Here is a 14,754-nt window from a genome sequence, read left to right as displayed (position 1 = left end):
GAATTTTTCCATATATATTATTTTTTCAAGTACATTTGGGCTTATAGTCTGTGGAATGTCTATGTACATTTACCTGTTGTTGTCTAACAACTAGCCCATTATATCACATATTGGCTTTTTTTAAGCTACTGTCTCCAGTCCTTATGGACAGGACATTGATACATATCCTCAAGACAATGCTCTATATTTTCTATATGCTATATGGTGTTTATGGCTCTATTATTACTCTTATAGCCACGTAAAATTCTGTTTTCTACTATTCATCTTTTTGTCCCTCCTGGTGATAGTAAGAGGTGGAGGTCATTATTGTTTCACTTTGTTATCCCCTTTGGTGTATTTGGGACTGTTTGGAATGTTCCTCAGTCCTGTTTGCACTAAACGGGGAGAGAACCGCTGTAACCAGCGGTACTCTCACACGGGTATTGCCTTGGGCTTCCTGCTCCGATAACCGAGCGCATCGTCTTTTTGTTTATACACATTGCCATGGTTACCGTCGCGCACACAAGGCGCGGCCAGCACGGCCTGTGAGATTATGATGAGATTTTTTCAGAACACAGGGCCGTTGCCATAACTACTATCCCGCCCACACCCCACGTCAGAGTGGGGGACGGCGTGTGTGACGTCGGCGCCAGGTGCCGGAAGCAGGGGGAACGTGGCGTGCTGTACACGCTGGTGCTATTTAAGGTATGTAATTCTGTACTTTGTTATCCTGACGAAAGGTGTGAATAAAGACACCTGAAACGTTGATTGAATCTATGCTGGCTTGGTGAGCTGTTTTTTTCAAATCCATTGGAGTGCCGCCCTCATTTGTACTTTGTCTGCTGGGCCTTGTGGTGCCACGGGAAGGCACCCTGGTATTTATTCATTGCTGTAGGAGTGCCGGTCATATCCAGAGTTATATATATATATATATATATATATATATATATGTACAGTGTTGTGAAAAAGGTTTAGGCAGGTGTGAAAAAATGTTGCAAAGTAAGAATGCTCTCAAATATAGAAGTGTCAATGGTTTACTTTTAGCAAATAACTAGATGCAAAGTGAATAAACAGATGGAAAATGTAAATCAAATCAATATGTGGTGTGACCAACCTTTGCCTTCAAAACAGCATAAATTCTTCTAGATAGTCTTGCACACAGTTTTTGAAGTAACTCGGCAGGGAGGTTGTTTCAAACATCTTGGAGAACTAGCCACATAGCTTCTGTTGATGTAGGCTTGCTCAAATCCTTGTGTCTCTTCATGTAATCCCAAACAGACTCGATGATGTTGAGATAAGGGCACTGTGGGAGCAATAGCATAACTTCCAGGACTCTTTGTTCTTCTTTACACTGAAGTTAGCTCTTAATGACATTGGTTGTGTGTTTGGGGTCGTTGTACTGCTACAGAATAAATTGGAGGACAATCAGATGCCTCACTGATGGTATTGCATAATGGCTAAGTACCTACCTATATTTCTCAGCATTGAAGCACAAAGAAACGGGCAATATTGAGGACCATAGACACAGTGGCTGGACAAGAAAGCATCAGATGAAAGTCACATCATACTTGCTTCCCTTCAAAATAACATGTCCAGCAGTGTCATCAGCTTAGAACTGGCATAAACCAGTGAAATCCAGGTACACCCATCTACTATTCTGAGTAGTCTGTCCAGACTTTTTTCCACACCTGACTAAAACTTTGCACATTGCTATATATATATATATATATATAGTTACCATGTACATGTAAGGGCACCATTGCAGCTATTACTAACATCGAGGAGTGCCGGTCCTATGCTACTTTATATATATATATATGTATGTATATTTTTTTTATATATATATATATATATATATATATATATGTACATATTGCTCTACTCTCCCAATATAAAATCAACTGCACCTTTTGCCCTCACAATATGTTACATACAATGTCCGGAAGTGCGAAACTCCTGGCGGATCAGAGAAAAAGGTCCATAGGAGGCACTGTCTAGTACCAGAGTCTGATGTACATGCAATATATGAACCCAAGGATACATGTGGGCATTATATACAACAAGGGGTGATTTGTCCATATACATCATGGGGCACTGCCCCAGTGTTTAAAAAAGAATACCAATATACTGTGTGTGTACATCCAGGAGCTGGTGTGTCTGATTTATCAGTATCAGTTCAGGGGTGACTAAAATTTGTATCTTCTGGGGTGCCTAAAATTTGTATCCACTGCTGCTCAGGGAGAATATATAAATACGTTTTCCATTTAACTTTAACATTGTCAAAAAGTCTTGGATAAAGGTGAGAATTCAAAGTGGTGTACACCGTGGAGATATAGCCTGTCAAACCTAGATTTTGAATCAGGGTTTAACCGAGGAGGGAGACATATGAGGAGTTGACCTGCCAAAATGCATTTGTACTGCATGACATAGCTGCAAATATAAAAAATGCAGAATTAAGAAGATTGTATTCACTTCTCAGCTGCTGAAAGAACTTTTAACACCACTCCCCAAATAGTTGACCTTCGGATGCAACCCCTTTCAACAGCCACAGGTTATCATGAGAGAAACCGACCAACTCTGGGTAGGAATTATTGAATCATAGTGGTGAGTCTGTATTCAAATCTTTCCAAATTGTACAATGTGTTTGCAAAGCACCATACTAACAGGGCTTGACATAAGAAGGGAGGCAGGAGTGCTACAGAAGATCCAGATAAGAGAAGCTGTAATGGAGAGAAGGAAGGACCCACTTGCATGGCCACAAATCCGGAGAGAGTAGAATGAACACCAATAGGGCCCCAGCTGGAAAGATGCACCAATTGGGAGGCCACATTTCATCTGGGGTAAAAGTAACCTTGAGAGAGTCAATAGAATCCAATGACAATGGTGGGAGGTTGATTTGGGAAAGGGAGTACTGAAGCCACTCTAGTTAATATATGTAGCATAGGTGTGATCCATATGCCCAGATACTTAAACTGGAGAATCCATTGCAGTGGACAGGAAGGTAGAGGTGCAACAGGGAGATGGCCAGAGATGGGGAAAATGCTAGACTTATCATAATTGATAATCAATCCAGAAAAGTTCCCAAACTGAATAACAATACCTAACAATGAGGTAAGAGAGGTGTCAGCATCATTAAAGAAGAGGAACATGTCATTCGCGTACAAAGCAATGTTATCTATGGACTTTAAGGCCAGAAACATCAGGGGCATTGTCGATCAGACAAGCTACAGGCTCCACTGTGTGGAAAAAGAGGGCCAGGGAGATCAGGCACCCCTGTTGGGTCCTCCTACCAAGAGGATAAGTAGATGTTACATACCCATTAACAGAGATACGGACTGTCTGGGAAGAATACAAGAGATGAATACAAGTATACAAAAGCTGAGTCCATCAAATGAACCTGGGACCAAAAGGAAATTTCACAAGCACTTCCCACAGATACGGCCATTCATCCAAGTCGAAGGCCATGGCAGCATCAAGAGACACCACCACTGTATCCGAACAAACACAATTCCCACTTTGAAGGTGATAAAACAGCTGATGTAGATTTTGCACCGTAGACTTCCCCTTCATGAATCCTATCTGATTGTCATGTACAATGAATGCTATCACCTTACTTAGTTGTGTATCTAGAATTCTGGAGTGTATAGACACGAGATAGATAGATAGATAGATAGATAGATAGATAGATAGATAGATAGATAGATAGATAGATAGAAAGATCAGCAGCACTGGAGTGTATAGACACTGGGCAGATACCTCAGTAGCACTGGAGTGTATGAACACTGGTCAGATACATCACCAGCACTGGAGAGTATGGAAACTGGACAGATACATCAGCTTACATGTTATGTGAACACAGTGGGGGTACAGCACACACAAGTAGTAAAAAAAAAACCTTTTTAACTTTTTCAAAAACTTTTTTCAAAAACTTTTTTATTTTTAGTTTTTTTTAACTTGGATTCCGTCAGATTGCATAAATAATATTTATGATTTCATAAATACTGTAAAAAAAAACATAATGTGGGAAAATACACAGTTTAAATTAAATATTTTACAGTATTTTGACTAAAATGAATGTAACAAAGTTACTGTATAACAAACGTAGACTGGAAATGAATGTTATAAAGTAGAAATGTAATGGTTTGCTGATTTAAATATATCTCTAAAAAACATTGTAAACAAACCCCCAAAGGCAAAATGTATGGGTGACGCAATTCAATAATTTTCTTAATCAACATGGGAACATCTTAATTAAGTACACTGATTATGGATTCACACTGTATAAATAACAGTCTCTCCTTTCTTGTGTCCTTTTTTATGGCAACCTAAAGGTGAGTTGTGATCCATCTACTACATTATAATATACAATGCAATGTTCCTGATCTATATGTGTGATGGTTCTGGTATATTTAACAACATTTTGTTTAATATTCTTACATTCTCTCATAGGTGCTTCTTTTACGGTAAAGCTAAACATTGCACTTCTAACTCTCTCTGCACATGTTACATATGCAGTGTACATGGTTTTGCCCATTAGAAAAAGATGTTGCTGCTGTGATCATGTCTGAATTAGGCCCCATGCACATTACACACAGATTTCCCTATATAAAGGCTTACTGCTGTCATAAAAAAATTAAAAAGTAAAAGTACCAGGAACTTACAAAACATTTCTAAAAAAAAAGATTATGACTGACAGAAAATAATTCCCTATGTTCTATGAGGATCCCTGTAAGACTCACCATGAAGTTTGAAAAGGCAGATTTCACAGGATATTATGTTTGTACTAAGCTGTATGCTGGCAGTAAAATAATGTCAAAGATTTTAACCACTTAACTGATGATTTTTCCCACCAAAATTGTTCATATTTAATATAGTTTAAAATGTATATGCAGAACATATCTCTTCTGGAAAAATCTGGGGGACTAATGGGATGGCACAGGTGATCTTAACAAATCAGTATGTGGTTAATATATGTGAACCTTAACAAATTGAAAAACATTACAAGATGGTATTAATGATGACTATATGAAAAAACATAGGAATATGTATTCACAGTAGGGAAATAGGGGAAGAAGGAAAATAGATCTGGGCAATTATATACTGTATATATATATATATATATATATATATATATATATATATACATTATTTTTTACTGACAGTAATCCTCATGTTCTTTTTTCTGGATGCCATAACATTCTAAATGCTTATATTAGTGCACACACACACACACACACACACACACACACACACACACACACACACACACACACACACACAATAAAGTACATGGTATACATATTATCCTTGTATGTCTCCAAAGTAAATTATGGAGTTATTTTTGTTATCTGAATGGAGATTTTCCGTGGATTTGATTGGTAAAATTCTGTGACTTGGAAGTGCCTACTCTATCTAACTGTAGATCCACCTAATCACACATCATGGCATAACTCTATATCCTGGCAAATCTGGGCGGCTTGATGCCATTAGAACCACCTGCATTGTTTCCATTTTGTTATATGTGCTTTGGCATGTACAGTGATACAACGGGCGGGAAAATACTGTAGAATGAATTTTAGATCATGAAATTGAGTTTCTTAATAAACAGTATCACTTCTCAAAAACTGGCTACAAATATCCCAGAGTCCTACTGGTACCAACGTTTATTTTTGTTAAAACTATAATAAACAGATCTAACATATAGCATACAATTCATAAAGAGGTGTATTTAAACCTCAGTCTCTCTCCACCAGCTTTACAGGAGCCTCCTATCAACAGCCAGTACTTTTGACCTGTTGTATTCTGAAATTATAAATATAGTATATTGTTTACACAGTTTTATTCAGATAAGCCAATAAGAATCTAAAGTGAGACTGATTCACTTTTTATACTCACAATGGGGGAAGGCATGTTTTAACCAATCACATTATAAGACAATATATTGCTTAATTTCCACACCTAGAAAAATAACAACAAAAAATATATTACTTGTAAACCACTGTGACAGAATAATTTCCTGTAGCTGGCAATCATCACAATCTAAAACAGGGTGTACAATATACAGTATATTGGCCAATCTAGTGATCCTCAATGGATAGAATATAGTGTGTACCTTTAATTCATTGTTTGATGAATTGTCTGGTTACTGCGCGTCAGATGGAATGATGCAACCTATGATGTGGTAACATTACCCTTATAATGATAAATCATGTCATCATAGGGCAGATCACATTGTGTGTACATTGTCACAATTTATTGTTAAATAGTGTCTACATGGTCACAATTTATTGTACACGATGCTATGCCTGGGGAATTGTGAGCTGCATCCACTACATAAGGAGACACATCTGTAGATCCACAGTCAATAGGTCAACACCGGTTTCCACTAATTTGGTTTACATATAGTGAAGCAAACAAAATAACACAAATGACCTAATGCATGTCGCCCATTTGATGTCACTTATTGAGTGTCAGCCTATTTATTGTCTATTAATCCAACCCCCACAGTTGTATTCGGATGATAGGTCATCAGTCAATAGGTCGACAGCCAATAGGTTGACACCATATGGTTAACATGCATTAAGTACAAAAGGACAACAGGTCAATGAAGGAATATATATACAGCACTTTTTACACATTTATAGATTGCACATAAAATGTAATACTACACAGTTAAAAATTGCTCCGTTAAAAATAAATTCATAGGTACAAAGAATTAAACATATAAAGCAACAGTCTCAATTAAAAAAGACCTTTTGTGGAAGCCAGTGTATAAAAATCTGGATATTTTACTAACCATTAACTGGTTAGTACATGGACAGTCAATAAACACTTGACTCAAGCACTTTGAATAGACTATCCAGCTATATATATTATACCTGTTCTGTGTTCCAATGAATGGTATTTCGATGTATATCGGCTCATGTGGCAATGGCAACCAATGTAAAAGGACTCCTGGTTCACAGGTGGAGAGCTGGAGGTCTTCTAAAGAAATTGTCCCTCCAGTAGTTGCTATGGTGAATCCAGTACTGGATAATTCTGTCCACTGACTGGGTCTGGAGGGCTAACACGTTTCACTGCTCTAGGCAGCTTTGTCAAAGGTAATTGGATAGTGAGACTGAACCCCTTTTTAGGTCAATAGATGAAAGGTCAACAGTGCTAAAGTCAACAGGTTGAAAAGGTCAACACACATTTGATCAATACAATATTTTTTTTTTCAACTATTTCATCATTTACCACCCACGTGGACTTATGATTGGGAATAGTAACCTTGTCCAAAAAGGGGTGAGCAAAGCAAGCCCTCGCAGCCACAGGTTTCCACCTACATATGGTGAATCATACTAAATGACATAAAAAAACGAGTGTCAACCATTTCCATGTCGTCCTTTTGACCCTGTCGTCCTTCTGTACTGTCTACCTTTTCCATGTTGACCTTTTGATCCTGTAGACCTTTTGATCCGGTGGACCAAATATATGTCGACCATACGATTGTCAACCTATTGACTCTCAGCTTATGTTTTTATGATCTATTAATCCACACCCAACCACATTATGGGGATGAGCAGCAACATGCTATGGGGGACATGGGGATAAAAAGAAAATATTAAACTGGTTTTGTTACATGTGTTCATCTTGGTTTCACCTGTACTTTCACTATGGCCGGTATGGTCAACCAAACTTCATAAGGTCCTTCCCTATACCCATTCAGGGATCCTAGCCCAAGGAAGCTCTGGATACGTATCTCCTTTCCTAAGTAGATAACGTAACAAGCTCCGTGTTTTAGAGCTGGCTGGGACTCATCACAGAGGTCTGATCTGTTTTTACTGATTGTAATAAGATATTCCACAGGAAAGTAATTTGTCTGGTGATGTATTCAGTCTTCCTCTGAGAGTTCTCCTTATACAGTATAATATTATGATCAATACTTCAGGTCATGTTAGGGTTGTTTCTTTAAATTTAACGATTATTTTCTTTAATGACACAGTCATACTATATCTTGTTTCTGAACAAGGACCACTAGCTTCACCTATAGCATTTACTTTTCCCATAAAGAATACTCTAGCATACTTATTGAAGCTCAGATACCCCAAGGGAATCAGAGAGGAAAGTAAAAGCTTCTCAGTACAAAATTAAATTTAGAAGATTAATAATTATTTAAATAATTATTTGTTTATTGATTAAAATAATCTTATAAGAACAGGGAAGAATCACATTTTTAAAATATCATTCCTGCAATGTGTGTACCCTGATGTATACAATCTATATTCCCCATCACATGTCCATGCACACACATTCACAACAGGGTTCATTTTGTTGGGAAGATACAGGGATGCAGACAAGAGACTCAATGGGCCCTGTATCTTAGTGTTGTGAGGGGAGAGTTACAGTGAGACAGGTTCCCAGTATTGAGAAACATCCCCTTGTGTGCACCCCAGCTATTCACCTCACCACACGTCACTTATATACAGTACACTGGTTTCCGGCTCTCCCTGTTCAGTGAATACTGACCTGGGTGCCCTCACAATAGCTACAATACAATCTCCAGTAGGTGTGGGAGTCCCAGGCTAAATAATTGTACTCTCACAGTGACATATACGGAAACATGTCAGTGATTTTTTTTTATCAACATGGCACATCCATCAGTCCATAAAGTTCACATGACACCCATTATTCCCATCAGTTGTGTCTGTGCAACGTGTTACCTGTGTCACTCGTGCTACATCTTCATCACACCTGCATGCGTAGAGACCTCTGGCTGCCTAACATTGACCTACTGTATATACCCTGAGATACAAGTGACAGAGTTACAGGTGTGTGATTGTCCTAATGGGAATGGTAGAATCTATATCCCCTTCGCTAAAAGTACCCATATGTGACATCAGGTAATCTAGGTTTCTAGTGTTTAGCCTCCATTGTACCCTTGCTGGTTCTCTTCAGGCCCATTGTCTCACTCCACTCCCCTTCGCTCTCCACAGGTTACTATTCAAAATTGATGGGGATGATGACCCAGTGCATTATGGAAAGGGTCCTCTCGCCAAAGGGGATATAGGCACCACCATGCTATTACCCCACAGCCTTGCAAATAGGTTGAAGTAATACGTACTGTATGTTTCTTTACAGAGTAACCTGGATGTGGCATGGAGAACCAGACTTACATGAATAGATTCCTCTTGTTACCATTTTATGCAAAATCAAATTATATATTGTATACTATATGTGTATTTTTTACCCTCTATATATTTGGAGTACTCATCAATGCTATTATAATAAATGTGATATACATTGATTACCAATTACACACCCCTATGTATCTATTTCTCTGTAACTTGGCCTTAGTAGATATCTGTTATACAACCACTACTGTCCCTAACCTGCTGTATATGTTACTATCTGGAGATAATACAGTGTCCTTCATAAAATGCTTCTCCCAGATGTACTTTTATTGTTTGGCTGCTTCCTCAGAGGTTTATCTAATATTCATTATGTCATATGACCGATATGTTGCTATATGTGATCCATTACACTATCACACTATTTTAAAAAGGAAACATTGTATTGTATTTGCATCTGGCACTTGGATATCAGGATGCTTAAATTCACTTGTGCTTACAATTCCAGTGTCACACATGTCCTTCTGTCATTCTCGCACCATACACCAGTTTTTCTGTGATGCTAAAGCTCTGCTTAACATCTCCTGTGCTGGCCGTGAAGATTTCTATAATGTATTCTATATAGAAATATTGATGTATGGAGTTTTCCCAGTCATGTTCTGTTTGACATCATATATAAAAATTATTAGGGTCATCTTGCAGATAAAATCTAAGAATGGCAGAAAGAAAGCCTTCTCCACCTGCTCATCCCACTTCACCATTGTTTTTATGTATTATATGACAGGTGTGTCTGTGTACATGATGCCACCATCAGAATACTCAGATGTCCTAGAACCAGTGTTTAGTGTACTGTACTCAGTTGTCACCCCCATGCTGAACCCTCTGATCTACAGTCTACGGAATAAAGACATGAAACGTGCTCTGCTGAGACTACTGGGGGGGAAACAAAGTATTGAGCTGTAAGTGGGAATGTGCAAAATACTTAAATAAAATTATGTGAATGATAACATGATTTTAGCAATTTATTGTCAATCACTATGAAATAAATGATAATTCAGTAGTCTTTGAATTTGCTCTTACCGATCCTTTTATTATTTTCAGTTTGGTTCTCTGAGCCTAATTCAGACCTGATCATAGATGTGTTAAATTAAGCACATCTACGATCAGTCTTCAAACATGCGGGGGAATGACCCGCATGTCAGACCCGACCTCCCCCCCACCCGCAAAAGTAGAAAAGCATCACACAGCGTCGATGCTCTTGTACTGGAAGAGTAGCTCCCAGCCAGTGCAGCTCCTGCACGCTAGCAGGTAGCTACTCGTCGCTGCCCTGGTCGCAGGCCCAGGCATGCCTGAGTTGCCCAGACCACACACCCTAAATGGCGGCCGCCTGCTCCCGCCCAGTGACTGCCTCTGCCTGTCATTCAGGCAGAGGCGATTGCAGGGCTAAGACAGCGGTCAGCTGTCTGGCATGCTCTGGTGCACTGCGGCACATGCGCAGTTTAGACCTGATCACTGCTGTGTGAAAACGCACAGGACCGATCAGGTCTGAATTAGGCTGTCTATGCTAAAACCTTTTAAACAACTTTTAATTATCAAGCCTGAATTTCCGTGCTATATCTGTTTCCATGTTAGCAAGTCGTATTTCTTTTCATTTGAACACAAGACAGAGATGGTTTCATGCCTAGTATATTTATTTGGGATGGTATTGGGATCCCGGCGCTAGTGCTGACAGCGGCATCCCAAGGATTAGGATCCCAACACCTAGAAGGGAAGTATTCTAACCCTAATCCCTAACCTTCCTGACCCTAAGCCTCCCCCCTCCTCTGCAGCCTAACCCTAACACTTCCCAGGGGTGCCTAACCCTAACACCTCTTCCACCAGCACCCCCCCACACACACACACACACACACAGCCTGATCCTACCCCAGCAGTCTAAACCTCCCCCCCCCCCCCCCCCCTCATGTGGATTACCTGTCTGGATTGTGATACATGTTGGCATTCCGGCATCGGCATTCCGAGCATTGTTGGGATTCCAGCATTGGGATTCCAACTGCCAGGATCCATTGCGCCATCCCAGTGCAATGGATCCTGGCAGTTGGAATCACAATGCTGATCCCGTTTATTCCCCGTGCAGCACATTTACAGTCAGACAAGTCTGCACACAGAGAGGCTGACTACACAATGGCGTGCTGTCTTATCTGCACTATTTTGAGTTGAACATGTCAAGATAATGTAAGTCCTGTTTAAAAACAGTAGTACAATATTTGTGCCAGGTGTGCAAATAGATACTCTTACACCTACGGATAGCACAAATGTGCAAAGGAAATGTATTACAGCACTTAATATTATGTGTAGAAGCACATTGCACCAAAGAACATAGGGGTATATTTACCAACACTTGGATGGAGATAAAGTGGATGGGGATAAAGTACCAGCCAATCAGCTCCTGTCATTTTTCAAACCCAGCCTGGGACATGGTAGTTAGAAGCTGATTGGCTGGTACTTTATCTCCGTCCAAGTGTTGGTAAATAGACCCCTTTGTCAGCGTAAATTAAATCAATAAAACAAAAAAAGCAATTAATATAAACCCCCAAAAGGAGTACAATGTCCCATTAATACATTAATCAATACAACAAATGTATTATATGCTCGAAAGCAAACAATCTTTACTAATATCTATGTCAATACATTATGTCATACATAATAGACTGCAGATGGTTTAACCTCTGCAAAACAAAACATGAACTACAGCAGTTTAATACCTGTTCAATCAAATGTGAATCATCTGGACCGGGAATCCGGGATTACAGTAACTGTTTAGTCTAATGCAGGATCACAGATCTCTCTGAACCATATATAACCCAATATACTGTATAACCCAATATATAACCAATAACAGTCAGGATCAGTAAATACACTGGAATAATTTTGGACTGATTGTACCAACAGTTGACAGATTATGCAGATTGTGCCCCACGCTAATTAGGAGCGATTATCTGGCATGCTTCCTTCTAACACACAGTGGCAGATGTCAGGTCAAATCTATGTGATGCCAGTAGATCAATCTTGGCTGGATGGAGACACCAGATCCAGTTGTAATGAAGCCCATCGAAACGGATATAAAGGGTTGTTCTCAGATGGGCGGCAGCTACCGGATGAGTGTGCTCTTTGTATTCGGAGTGAGAACACTACAGGAACTTCGGGCAGAGTGAATAGTTGTCTGTGTTTCACTGTGAAAATTTAGTGCTTCTGCAAAAATTAAGAATCCTAAAGTAGCAGCCTGTATAAATGTTAAAGTGGCATAATCTTATTTTACACAAAATTAATGACTGCAACTTTGTTTCTTCAATATAAAATTAAATGTAAACTTATACACATCTTGTCACAAGTAAGATACCATCACCCCTCACCCTTAGCAGTCCTTGTACCCCCTATATTTTAAATAGGAACAGTTTGCACATTTAACGCACAGCCCAAAAAGGGGCATCTTTTTGCATTATTAATGCCCTTATACACATAATGACACACATAGTGCCCCCTACACATTTGCTGCACATTATTAGTGCCCCTATACACATAATGACACACATTCAGTAATACCCTGTTACACATATGCCACACATTATTAATGCCCTTATACACATAATGACACATTTAGTGGCCCTTTACACATGTTGCACATTATTAATGCGTTTTTGCATGACACACATAATGCTCCTTACACATATTCTGAACTACTGCACAACCAACCCACTCAGATGCACACAACACTCCTACTTCCACTAACACTGTGACCTCTGCCTCTGCTTGAATACAGATGTGTCCTCACAAATCTTGCATCAATGCTAACGTCGGGCACCTTTTTTAATGAATATGCATCTTATTTGCATTGCTATGTGGCTAGGATGCACAATCTGCTTCTGCTGATCAAACTGATATGCAGCATGCCTATATACTGTGTGAGACTGTGGCTGTATCTGCATATGAATTGCTACATACAGAATATAGGCATGCCGCGTATCATTAGGCATATCAAATGCCCTAGGCAATTGCCTAGTTTACCTATGCCTATGGCCGGCTCTGGTGTGTCGTATATCTCAGTATCAGTCCAGGTGTGCTATCATCTGATGTATCTGATAACAAGGAGTAATCTCATCTGTCCATATACATCCAGGGGCTCTACCTCAGTGTTAAAAAAACAATATACTGTGTGTGTACTGTATGATGTTTATATCAGTATTAGTCCTGGAGTGTTCTGTCATCTGGTGGTATATTTGACAAGGGGTGCTCTGCCCACCTAGAGGTTATCTGTGCATCCATCCAGGGCCTCCGCCCTAGAGTAAAACTAAAATAATAAAAGCTAAAAAGTCTTATATATAATTAAGAAAGATTTTTTTTTCTTTGTGCTGTACCCCAGTGTACAATACAAATTTTATTTTATTTGTGTAAAATAAAGACCACAGTATATTATTATTTCTGACTCCTAGTCTCATACACATATTGTGCAACACTGTTGGTGAAATTAAACCGCAGTTTTGATTACTATTCCTGACTCATACACATATTGTACAACACTGTGGGTGAAGGTGGTACCATAGTAATATATTTCCGTACTCATCTCATACACGTCATACACGTATTGTGTGACACTGTTGGTGAAATTAAACTGTAGCATTAGATTATTATCTCTGACTCATTGGGGGTCATTCCGAGTTGTTTGCTCTCTAGCTGCTTTTAAGCCACCGCCATCTGGGAGTGTATTTTAGCTTAGCATAAGTGCAAACGAAAGGTTCGCAGCGCGGCAACAAAAAAAGATTGTGCAGTTTCTGAGCAGCTCCAGACCTACTCAGCGCTTGCGATCACTTCAGACTATTTAGTTCCTGTTTTGATCGGCCAGCCACTCCTGCGTTTCCTCAGCCACGCCTGCATTTGTATCTGACACACCTGCGTTTTTCCACACACTCCCCGAAAACAGTCAGTTACCTCCCAGAAACGCCTACTTCATGTCAATCACTCTGCGTCCAGCAGTGCGACTGAAAAGCATTGCTAGACCTTGTGTGAAACTACTTTGTGTGTTGTGAAAGTATGTTGCGCGTGTGCATTGTGACGCATACGCATGCGCAGAATTGCCACTTTTTTGTCTAAACGTTGTGCTGCAAATGAAAACAGCTAGCGAACAACTTGGAATGACCCCCATTATCTCTAACTCATACATGTATTGTGATACTGTAGTTGGGACATTTTTGTACAAATTGATGTGTGTGCTGTATCCCAGTAGGTTCGTGTTTGATGATAGATGTGGAGTATGAACAAATGAGAGGTGAGGCATAGATGACTTAAGGCAGGGCATGAAAAATCAAAGAAAAGTAAAAGTCAGTTTAGTAAAAGTCAGATTAGTGCAATAATACAATCAATAAAAACTGTTGTCTACGCAATAAAAATTATCACCAATGCACCAATGATTAATTAACATTTTTTAAATCAAACAAATTAAATTACATTACTAATCAAAACATTAAAAAGTGTAATATTAAAGGCAACAGACCTTGTATCAAAAGTGTTAGGAAAAACACAAGGAAAAGTAGGCCCTCATTCCGAGTTGTTCACTCGGTAAATTTCTTCGCATCGCAGCGTTTTTCTGCTTAGTACGCATGCGCAATGTTCG

This window comes from Pseudophryne corroboree, chromosome 7 (assembly GCF_028390025.1).
Source record: "Pseudophryne corroboree isolate aPseCor3 chromosome 7, aPseCor3.hap2, whole genome shotgun sequence".
Taxonomy (NCBI): domain Eukaryota; kingdom Metazoa; phylum Chordata; class Amphibia; order Anura; family Myobatrachidae; genus Pseudophryne; species Pseudophryne corroboree.
This window is presented reverse-complemented; position numbering follows the sequence as displayed.